At 36.5% G+C, this 12,313-nt stretch overlaps 1 protein-coding gene across 1 annotated transcript in view; it reads left to right on the forward strand.

Annotated features, from left to right (window-relative positions):
* The first annotated feature begins 548 nt into the window (after window positions 1-548).
* LOC106139174 (rhophilin-2-B) overlaps window positions 549-12,313 on the forward strand; it is a 93,829-nt gene continuing 82,064 nt past the window's right edge. Inside the window, exon 1 of the mRNA XM_060951147.1 lies at window positions 549-794. The gene's annotated coding sequence lies outside the window, so the exon portion shown is untranslated. The remainder of the gene's footprint in view (window positions 795-12,313) is intronic.

Here is a 12,313-nt window from a genome sequence, read left to right on the forward strand (position 1 = left end):
CCTTAGTAAGTATGTACTTACTTAGTAATAATTTTTAGCTTTTTACTTCTTAAATATTATTACTAAATACATACCAAGGTTTTTTTCTTTTTATTAAGTAAATAAAATTATTTAATTTGGAAATCGTGACATTTATTGTCTTAATATCCTTGAACAATATGGCCGGCTGTATCATCTATTGAGGTCTATTAGTTTACCAATCTGTTATCTCTGCTGTTATGACGTCAGTAAAGGTATTAAACCATCATATAATTACTCCTAACCTTCAGCAAGACAAGCAAAGTAAATTCATTATACATTCGGCAAAACTAATCAAGTAATTTATCAAATGACTTTGACGTTCCATTGATTCGTCAACCTATTAAAAACGCAAAGTCAAATCGCTTATATCGATACTCATTGCTGGTTTTAAATTATCGATACATTATTACAGCTATCTTGAAGCAGCAATGTAAAAGATAAGCGGGAATGGCACGTGGAAATTAATCGTAACTTTAAAACTTGGTAGCAAGACGATGGAAGGCATTGGAAAAACAGTCGCGCGCGCGGCGTGCTAACCATTTGACGTGTGGAAGTTACGCGTTTTCGCGCCAAAACGCGCACAACTGTTCGACTGTCAAATTTTGAATTTCGATCTTTGTTTTCTTTTGTGCCTGTCGCTTTTCGGTTTATAAGTGTAGTGATTTTTTTTTTGTGAATTTTCTTGACAGCTGTGTTTTGAAATTTGATGTTCAATTTTTCCTAATGGTGTTTTTGTCAAGGTATTATCTTTAGATAATGGCTGATAACAAAAGGTTTGTTGTTAAATAGTTTAACATTTACTTGGCTGACGTACTTTCGTTGTTTTAATATCTGTATTATGCATATATATGAATACTTATGTGGATTAATACCTTAGTTAAATACGCAGTTACATTCCTTAGATGTCTTACTACCGTCATCGCATAATATTAGGTACCTACATAGACGATATCAACTCTCGTACATACATACATACATACATAAACTCACGCCTCTTTCCCGGAGGGGTAGGCAGAGACTACCTCTTTCCACTTGCCACGATCCCTGCATACTTCCTTTGCTTCATCCACATTCATAACTCTCTTCATGCAAGCTCGGCGGTTTCGGGCACTTTTGACCTGACCCTTCACCAGGACTTTCAATATTAAAATGCAAGATGTTAGACTTATAGCAAAGGTATATCTGTCTTATTTGCAGGCAATGCGGGGTTCAATTCTTTAAAGCAAGTGACACTCGTAAAATTGTAACGATAACTTCTTCTCCTTATAATAAACACACATAGGTACATACTTATATAACTACATAAAATCACGTGTTTAGTATAATGAACAAGTTAACTGTTTACATACATACATAGTCATAGTCATACATGTTTACATACATAGTCACGTCTATATTCCTTGCGGGGTAGACAGAGCCAACAGTCTGGAAAACACTGAAAGGCCACGTTACGCTGTTCGGCTTCATGATAGAATTGAGATTCAAAAAGTGACAGCTTGCTAGCCCTTCGCTTATAACAGGAATGTCATATGTTTATACGCCTATACCTTAGTCACCTTTTACGACATCCATGGGAAAGATATGGTGTGGTTCTATTCTAAAATGCCTCGGAAGCCACACGGCTTTGTAAACTGTTTTAATAATATTTCAAAGATTTTATTCGCTAATCAACAACATTATGATATGTTGTACGAATTCCACTCCATTGCATTTATAGTTTATAGAACAACTACTTAGCTATTACCCGCGGCATCGCTCGCGCTAATTTAGCGCCTCCTATAAAATAATACTACATGTTTTGCGTCAATTCCACGGGCACGGGCACTATAGTTTTTACCGGGAATAAGACTACCTACCCTACGTCTTATTATATACTAGCTGTGCCCGCGACATCGTCCGTGTTAACCCTTCTTTGCATGATGATGGAAATTTCAATCATAACATTTAGTGAAGAAAAAAATGTACTCAAAAACTGTAAACTTTAAATTTGTTGTTCCTGGCAACTTTATAAATGACTATTGCGTACAACAAAACCCTAGTACCAGTCTACTAGAAGAAGAATTACAATAAAAAAAAAGAAAGGTCACTTCGGTGTAAATTTCCCAAATGTAAAGGCTATTCCACAATTTCGTGTAATCAATGTGGAGTTAATTTGTGCTTGAATAAAATAATAATTGTTTTTTAAATTATCATTTAGAATATAGGAGAATAAGTAAACAATATCTTTTGACTTATTTAGTACTGAGCTATATATGTAACAATGCATAATGATGTAAATTTTCATCACTGTTTTTTAAATAATTCAAATTCTTATTTATACTAGGATTTTTTTAAATATTTTTCCTTTAATCTAGAGCATTAATTACATCAACCTGATTTATTTTAAAGAAATAGGAAAAATCATGCAATTAAGGGTTAAATAGATGTTTTGGGCATCATTGAAACCCTTAAGTATGAATAATTTCCCCCGTTTTTTTTTTACATTTTGCATTATTGCTTCGCTCCTAATAGTTGCAGCGTGATGTTATATAGCCTAAAGCCTTCCTCGATAAATGGTCACAAATTTTTTTTTCAATTCGAACCAGTAATTCCTGAGATTACCGCGTTCAAACAAACTCTTCAGCTTTATAATATAGGTACCCAAAATTATTGGTTTAGTAGATAACGCGTGAAGATACAACAGTCAAAGAAATAAACTTACTTTCGCATTTACAATATACAATATTTAAATTTAAATTAGTTACGACTTGCACTAATCATCAATTTATGTAATCACATGAAATAACTTTAATCTATTAGTTAATTTGCAAACATTAATGACTTATTTATTGCTAGATCAATGAAAAATTACAAAGAAAATCCTTCAGCCGTTTGAAACTGTCCACGTAATTTAATGTCTGTGCAAAAAGTTTATAAAAAAAACTGATTGACAACTAAGAATTCGCATTTCGAAAGTGATATTACCGCGTGATTGAAAACTGGTGAAATTTAAAATAAGAACGCCTGCAAAATATTAAACTCTTATTACAATACTCTATATTCAGAATCGTCGACACTAAGACTCGCCAAGCAAGGTCTTTCAATCGGAATTCAGAGTCTAACAGTCTAATTCTTATTACATTACGCGATTTAGACTAATGTCCCTTTCTACCAACGATTCCTAAGTTTTAGAATAGAATAGAAACATCGTTTGCTTTTGATAAAGGTTTAGAAAATGTGTAGCATAAAACATGTTTCTTGCTGATCAGCCATTAATCATCAATCACTGTTTACGTAAGTGTAACCTTACAACTTAGATAAGCCTTTTAATTTGCCCTTAATCTCAGTTTTGAACATTATTTGTCAAAAATAAAGCTGTTTACAAAACGTATCTTACTAAATCGTCCCCAAACAGAAACACCTAGCGTGGTGGAAATTAAGTTAGGTATGTATCTGATTTAAAGAGGCGCCTAGCTTAAGTTTTAATTAATTAGGAGTGAGTTAGGGACTCGTTGGTGAAAACGGGCATAAGACTGTCTCAATATCGACATACATATAATCACGTCTATATCCAGAGGTATATAGGTCTCGAAATGACTGAAAGCCACGTTCAGCTGTTTGGCCTTAATGATAGAATTGAAATTCAAATAATGCCAAGTTGCTAAGCCCATCGCCAAGTTTACAAGTCTATCCCTAAGTCGCCCTATACGACATCCATGGGAAAGAGACGGGCGTAGTCCTATTCTTTTACGGAAACATCACGGCACTGAATATAGAATGGTCTAATAACTCCTTTAGTTTTCGCACGCTTGCGACGAAGACTCATTCGATTTGCTTCGCGATTTTAACCACATACTGTTGAACACGTGTTGTTATGTAGAAAGCCGGCCGTTTTCTATCATTTACTGTTCGTAACGGAAATTCTATCGCATGGCTTTTCCCCGCGGCTCCTCTTGTTGTCCCACTGCGCAAAAGAGAGGGTAATGTTGATTGGGTGGGTTTAACACGATGATTTGCAAACACGACTCGGTCGATCGATGGACTTTTTAATAGCTTTTTAAGACTGTTGGTTCTGTCTACCCCGCGAGGGATACAGACGTGATTATATGTATGTATCAGGAAAAGTTTTTTTCTTATCATGCCCTGGCCGGGATTCGAACCCGGGACCTCCGGTGTCACAGACAAGCGTTCTACCGCTACGCCAAAGAGGCCGTGTCAATAGTGCTAATGCTATTTGCTATAATATGACCTTCAATGCAAGTTACAAGGTAATACCAATGTACCCTGGCGCCATTATGCTTATTATGTCGCTGGTAACGGTTGAAAGACTCGTGAAATTTTTCTCGTCACGAGATACAGTTGTGAAGGGTTTTGTCGTATAAAGCGACTAAGGGAAAGGTTTTAAGCATATTAACTTGGAGTTCTGCATGTTGGCGATGGGTTAGCAACCTATGAGAGTTTACTTTTATTTTATTTTATTAACGTTTAAAGAACTTTATTTCGTCACAAAGTATTAACAATTCACTTGCTGAGAAACTTACAATACACATAAATATAGCAAGACAGCGAACGTATATAAAACAAAAATTAAAGTAAGGAACTAAATAGGGTTACTATTTGAATCTCAATTTCATTATTAAGCCATATAGTTGAACATGACCTTTCAGTGTTTACGAGACTGTTGGCTCTGTCTACCTCGCAAGAGATATAGACGTGATCATATGTACTTATGCAAGTTTTACCAATAATTTCCACACAACCTATTTTTATTTGTAACATACATACATACATACATATGGTCACGTCTATATCCCTTGCGGGGTAGACAGAGCCAACAGTCTTGAAAAGACTGAATGGCCACGTTCAGCTATTTGGCTTAATGATAGAATTGAGATTCAAATAGTGACAGGTTGCTAACCCAACGCCTAAAAAAGAATCCCAAGTTTGTAAGCCTATCCCTTAGTCGCCTTTTACGACATCCATGGGAAAGAGATGGAGTGGTCCTATTCTTTTTTGTATTGGTGCCGGGAACCACACGGCACTTTTTTTTTTTATTTGTAACCTACTTCAAAAAAGAGGAGGTTTCTCAATTTCAAACGTATTTTTATTTTCGATACTTATAAAAATCATTCAAAATGTGATCATTTCGTGACCTGACGGCTCATCGCAAAAAGTCCATCCGGGATCGAACCCACATCTGTTTTTGCACAGTTCAAGGCGTCAAGAACAATGGGCTCTAATGTATCTCATTATGAAAGACACGGTTGTAACCGGTTCGAGGCGGTTCGACTCTGATTTAACCGGTTTTCCTATATTGTATGACCAATTAAGAATATATGTTATAGATATAGGTTCAATTATATCTTTAACAGCTGAACGTGGCCTATCAGTCTTTTCAAGACTGCGGGCTCTGTCTACCCCGCAAGAGATTTTGACGTGATTATATGTATGTATGTATATATGTATGTAAGTATGTTGTCTGTTTGTATTATGCAACTAGGTATGTATGTATGTATGTAATGTATGTAAAAGTCGACTAAGGGATAGGCTTGTAAACTTGCCATTCTTTTTTTAAGGCGATAGGCTAGCACCCTATTTGAATCTCAATTCTATTATCAAGCCAAACAGCTGAACGTGGCCTATCAGTCTTTTCAAACCTGTCACCATCTAAATCTCAACCCAATCATTGACATCCAACTGAACGTCTTTCAGTCTTTTCGAGAGCGTTGGCTCTGTCTACCCCGCAAGAGATATAGACGTGACTATATATGTGTATAGGTGTATCTTCCGTTAATGCGCGTGGAGACCATACAACTGCAGGAAGTAGTGTATGGCGCGTGCATAGTGTGAGTCGGCGACGATGCGTCATGCCCGTTCGGATTTAACGCAGGGCTGCCGACTTTAATTTAGTATTAAGTTACATTATATAGGTAGGTATAAAGTCGTATGCTCTTTATGCCTTACAGGGCAGACGGAGTCAACGCTCTCTAAAAGACTGTAAGACGTCCAGCAGGCTTACTCTCGAACTCAATCTCAATTCTGTCGCAATACAATTCCAATCGCAATTTAGTTTGGTACTCTTGAAATCATTAATCTTGAGATTGAGTTGGTATTGCGATTGTGTCATTATTGTGTTTTCCTTGGCGATTCCACTAAACGTCAATATGACATACATCAATCACCCTGTCTACGACAGAAATAGAACGAATGAATGAATGAAAACTTTGATAAACAATATTAAATTTAAGTAATTTTCAAGTAAATAATTAATTTTAAATGTTATTAGTAGTGCGCTTGTCTGTGACACCGGGGGGGTCCCAGGTTCGAATTCCGGCCAGGGCATGATGAGAAACGAACTTTCTCCAATTGGCCTGAGTCTTGGATGTTTATCTATATAAGTAATTATTATAAAAATATAGTATCGTTGAGTTAGTATCTCGTAATACAAGTCTCGAACTTACTTCGAGGCTAACTCAATCTGTGTAATTTGTCCCGTATATATTTATTTATTTAATGATACATTCATACATACGTATACATAAAATCACGCCTATTTCCCGAAAAATTTATTTTTTTCTTTTATTTTTCATAATGTTAATGATTGAGTTGAGATTTAGATGGTGACAGGTTTCTCGTCCAAGAACAATTCCTTTAGTTGACTTGTACAACACTTCACTGGAAGAGCAGCAGCTGACGCACGATATTCTCTGCTTTAACGCAGACGCAAATGATACCTGAATGAGTTATAAATAAATAAATATATAAGGTACAAACTACACAGATCGTTAGTTAGTCAGTCAGTTAGTCAAAGTTAGTTCGAAAAGTTTTGTTACGCGGTGTACAATGACTGGGCTCTGCCAGGTCACATTACATTTAATGAGATGAAATTATACGTAAATCAGGTCAATTTGCGTATGATTTCATCTTATTAAAAGGGAATATACATACTCGTATATCAGTATTGCACAAACATTTCATACATACATATAATCAAGTCTATATCCTTTGCGGGGTAGACAGAGCAAATAGTCTTGAAAAGACTGATAGGGCACGTTCAGCTGTTTGGCTTTATGATGCCCATCGCCTTAAAGAAGAATCCCAAGTATAAACTTGCATGGCATATAAATGCCTATCCCTTAGTCGCCTTTTACGACATCCATGGGAACCAGATGGAGTGGCCCTATCCTTTTTTTAATTGGTGCCGGGAACCACACGGCGGCAATTACAAAAATTATCATCAAACAAATTTCGCGCCAGCCCTGTCCTTTCACACTCCACTTGGTCATGCACAAATTGATCAGTACACCCGTCCCGCTCTGACACAATGCATATGAGTGTATCTATCTCGCTCGCACCTAACTGTGACCGTACAGTTAGCCAACCAATGTAAAGACTTCTAAACGTTTTTGCGTTAAGAAATAAAAAAAAAACGACTGATATTTTTCTGTTCATGAAATCTGAAACGGCTTTTTTTTAACATGAAAAAGTTCTATTCAGATAAGTCTGAATAACAATTGTGTTTCAGAATAAGTACTTTGGCATGCCGTGTGGTTCCCACCTTAGACCACACTATATATTTTACATGGATGTCGTGAAAGACGACTAAAGGATAGGCTTACAAACTTGGGATTCTTCTTTAAGGCGATGGGCTAGCGACCTGTCACTATTTGAATCTCAATCCTATCATTAAGCCAAACAGCTGAACGTGGCCATTTCAAGATCGTCGGCTCTGTCTACCCCGCAAGGGATATAGACGTGATCAGGGATAGTGACAGTCTTTTCGAGATTGTCGGCTCTGCCTACTCCGTAATATTTATTTAAATTTATTTATATGTATGAAGGAAGCAAAAAAAAATTAGCAAGAAAAACTTATTTCGTTTTGTTTGTTCAGTGTAAACATAAATACGACTTGGAAAAACAACCTATTCAGGCAGTGAGTGTAATCGCAACGTATTATGTTCGACCTTGGCTTTGGCAGTGATGGGTAAAATAACCGGTTTCCGCGTTCTATTGTCACGAACCAACATACAACTAGTTACGTACATAGAGTACTTACACAAAATCACGCCTTTTTCCCGAAGGGGTACGCGGAGACTGCATCTTTCCACTTGCCGCGATCTCTGCATACTTCTTTAGCGTCATCCACGTTCATAATTCTCTTCATGCAAGCTCACCGGTTTCAGGTACTCGCGACCTGACCTTTTGCCAGGACGTCCTTGATTTGAACATGATACGTTCGTCTAGGCCTTCCTACTCCGACCATTCTAATAACTTTCCATAAAACGATTTATCGACATTAAATTATGTTTTTGCCGTCTGGTTCCCGGCACCAATAGAAAAAAGAATAGGACCACTCCAACTCTTTCCCATGGATGTCGTAAAAGGCGACAAAGGGATAGGCTTGCAAACTTGGGATTCTTTTTTTAGGCGATAGGCTAGCAACCTGTCACTATTTGAATCTCAATTCTATCATTTAACCAAATAGCTGAACGTGGCCATTCAGTCTTTTCAAGACTGTTGGATCTGTCTACCCCGCTAGGGATATAGACGTGACCATATGTATGTATGCTAAAGCCAGGAGGAAGAAATAATAGAACAAAATTTCCAATTCGACTTACTTTAGGCTCCACTGCGTGGTTTCCAAGACTTATAAACATCCCGCGAACTTATAAACAAACAAGACTTACCTATTGTCATTCACTTGTTATGGGAAACCTATCAGTATTGTTCCAAACAAGAAAATGTCGCTCGTTAGACTTTTGTATACAAAATGCTATGACATGCCAGCGATGTTTGTAAATCGCGGTGAATATTAAAGATGCGAAATCGATTTTGTATGTTTGTTTGTTATTTACATACATACATATATGTAGTCACGTCTATATCCCTTGCGGGCAAGTCAGAGCCAACAGTTTTGAAATGACTGATAGGCCAAGTTCAATGATAGAATTGAGATTTAAACAGTGACATGTTGCGAGCCCGTCGTCGCCTTAAATAATTCCAAATTTTTAAACCTCCTAGTCGCCTTTTACGACATCCATGGGAAAGAGATGGAGTGGGCCATTTTATTTCTTTTAGTGCCGGAAACCACACGGTTTGTTATTTTGTGAAAATTTATTTACATTACAATAATTTTAATTATACATTTCTTAACTTAGTCTAAGGCAGACTTGGGAGCAAAAAGAAGTCGTAGAAGTCTATTATGTAATTTATAACCTATTACCTTGACTTTCGGAAAACCTAATTAACGACATCAATTTACCAATTATCTATACATAATTTACTGTAAATTACACTTACATCTTATTTACTTAAATTAATCACGCCGTTTTCCCGGAGGGGTAGGCGGAGACCGCATCTTTCCACTTGCCACGATCCCTGCATACTTCTTTCGCTTCATCTACATTCGCCAGGGGGTCAGCTTTGTCAGTCAACTTATACGGCTAACGAAGTCGCGGACAATAGCTAATGTACAATACTATTCTATATCTATTGATTGATTGGTTTTTACGTAGAAGACTGACAAAGGGATATCGGAACAAATAATATGGATAAATATTTCCGGGTTTTGACCTAAGTAAATTAATAATTACGGTAAAGTTTATTTTAATAAAGGTAGCTAGGTAATTTCAATGAAGAGAGTTATAAATGTGGATGAAGCGAAGCGATATCGTGGCAAGTGGAAAGATGTAGTCTCTGCCTACCCCTCAGGAAAAACGTGCGATTTTATGTTTGTATGTATGTACGTACATAGGCACATATGTATAATCACGACTCTATTCTTACTGATAGACAGAGCCAACAGTCTCGAAAAGAATGATAGGCCACGTTCAGCTGTATAGTTTAATGATGCAATTGAGATTCAAATAGTGACTGGTTGCTAGTCCACAAGCGATTTTGGTGCTGTCTACCCCATAAGGGATGTGTGTATGTAAGGTTAATGGAGGTTATCTCCAAGACCAAATATATGAATAGAATAGAAGCGCAACTTATATACGCCGTGAATTTTTAATTATTTCATAATTGGTTTGTTTGTAATATCTTTATTGCATAGAAATTTACACAGTAACAAGAAAATAGTAAGTACATAGTTATAAAAGAAACAAATCACTTGCAATGGCGGACTTATCCCATGAAGGGATCTATCCCAGTCAACCGGCGGTATTTAGAGGACACAAGGACGTCTTCAAGATATTGGAAAAGTTGAAAATAGTCGTATATTATGTAATATTTATTGTGCTCGTGCTTCTTTTAACGGATGCCGTAGGAGAGGAGTAAGGGCATAACAGCTTGCACACCATATTTGACTAGCATAGATAATCATCATCACTTACTTATGTGAATATTATTTATCTATATCCTTATTTATGTTTGTCTATAAAAATAACCTTCTTGTGTTTTTTTTTCTTACTTTTAAATTGACACCGAATTATTAATCTGTTTGCTATTTTCTAAAGGTTGACTGGTACACAATGCTATTAGTATTAAGTCTACCTATTGTACTTTTGAGGCTCAATAATGATTTTAAATAAATAAAGAAGTTAGAAGTTTAAATAAGTAATTAAAGTGTGCCGCGTGGTTCCCGGCATCAATAAAACAAAAAGAATAGGACCACTCCATATCATTCCCATGGATGTCGTAAAATACGACGAATGGATAGGCTTATAATGGGATTCTTATAACAGGCGATAGGCTAGCAACTTGCCACTATTTGAATCTCAATTCTATCATTAAACCAAACAGCTGAACGATGGCCTATCAGTCCTTTCAAGACTGTTGACTCTGTCTACCCCGTAAGGGACGTGATATATGTATGTATGTTATTTAATTATAAGGAAAATTATCCAAGGAAAATTGTCAGGAAAATCACTTGACCCGACGTGACATACAATTACGGACCATATCGCCTTGACTTGAAGAGGGGGATTGCATTAATAAAGTTTTTATCTTCGTGTTACCTTCAAAGCATTCATATCGTGCATTTTATGGCTTTGTTAGCGGTTAAAAAAATTTATTTTTATAGTTTTTGCACGTATTTTATTATACATATGTATTTCTTTTGACCTAGTGATGTGTAAATAAAGTCATCGTTGTCATTGACGTCAAATGTTCTTAATTAGCGAATGCCCGCGACTCTGCCTGCGTAAAGCGAAAAATACCGGCCATTGTCTATTAGCGGTAATTTCAGGATGCTACACAACTTTTGCGACACCCTTTTAATTCTTTTTATACATACATACATACATATAATCACGTCTATATCCCTTGCGGGGTAGACAGAACCAACAGTCCTGAGCGGACTGATAGGCCACGTTCAGCTATTTGGCTTTAAGATAGAATTGAGATTCGAATAGTGACAAGTTGCTAGCCTATCGCCTTAAAAAAAGAATCTCAAGTTTGTACCTAAGCCTATCCCTTAGTCGCCTTTTACGACATCAATGGGAAAGAGATGGAGTGGTCCTATTCTTTTTTGTATTGGTGCCGGGAACCACACGGCACTTTCTTTTTATCTATCTAATAAATCATATTGTTGCAAAGACATATCGAAAATCCGAAAGTATCGATAATATCGCACCTATAATATCGATATACATATATACGAATGTGTGGTTCCCGGCAATTAAGACGGATGTTCCTTGATATAATCGACTGTTGTGATAATTTGATCAATTCGATAAAAAATTATCGATGTCGTTATCGATATTATATACTTGAATCCCTAGGCGAACGTCCTATAGGTAATTTAATAACATGACATTTCCATTTTTGATCAAAAAATTGCCTGGATTAAACCTACAATACAAGCGACAGGACAGGAGTTTATCACTCCAGGAAGATGAATTCAGTCTAGAATTCTAGATCATTATCTCTCTGTCTTGTAAGTAATTCAATCAGAAATATCGGCCTTCAATAAATGCGACCTCGCGTAGAAATGCGCGGGAAACAGGCCGTGACGTGACGCGTGTTGCGGTGAAAATGGATATTCAGATGTTTTGAGAAATGCCCAGTTGTTATAATACAAAAATTATGCACCTATTTATTTATGTTTATTGTTTATTTATTGTAGTTTTTATGTATGTTTATTATAATTATTTTATTTTATATTTTGTATAGGTATAAACATACATACATACATTCATACCTAAAGGTAACGCCTATTTCCCGAAGGTTAGGCAGAGACTACATCTTTCCACTTGCCACGATCTCTGCATACTTCCCTCTTTTCATGCAGGCTCGGCGGTTTCGGGTTCTCTTGACCTGACCCTTTGCCAAGACGTCCTTAAATATTTTGTTTGACCCCATGTAAAGATCT

This window comes from Amyelois transitella, chromosome 24 (assembly GCF_032362555.1).
Source record: "Amyelois transitella isolate CPQ chromosome 24, ilAmyTran1.1, whole genome shotgun sequence".
NCBI lineage: Eukaryota > Metazoa > Arthropoda > Insecta > Lepidoptera > Pyralidae > Amyelois > Amyelois transitella.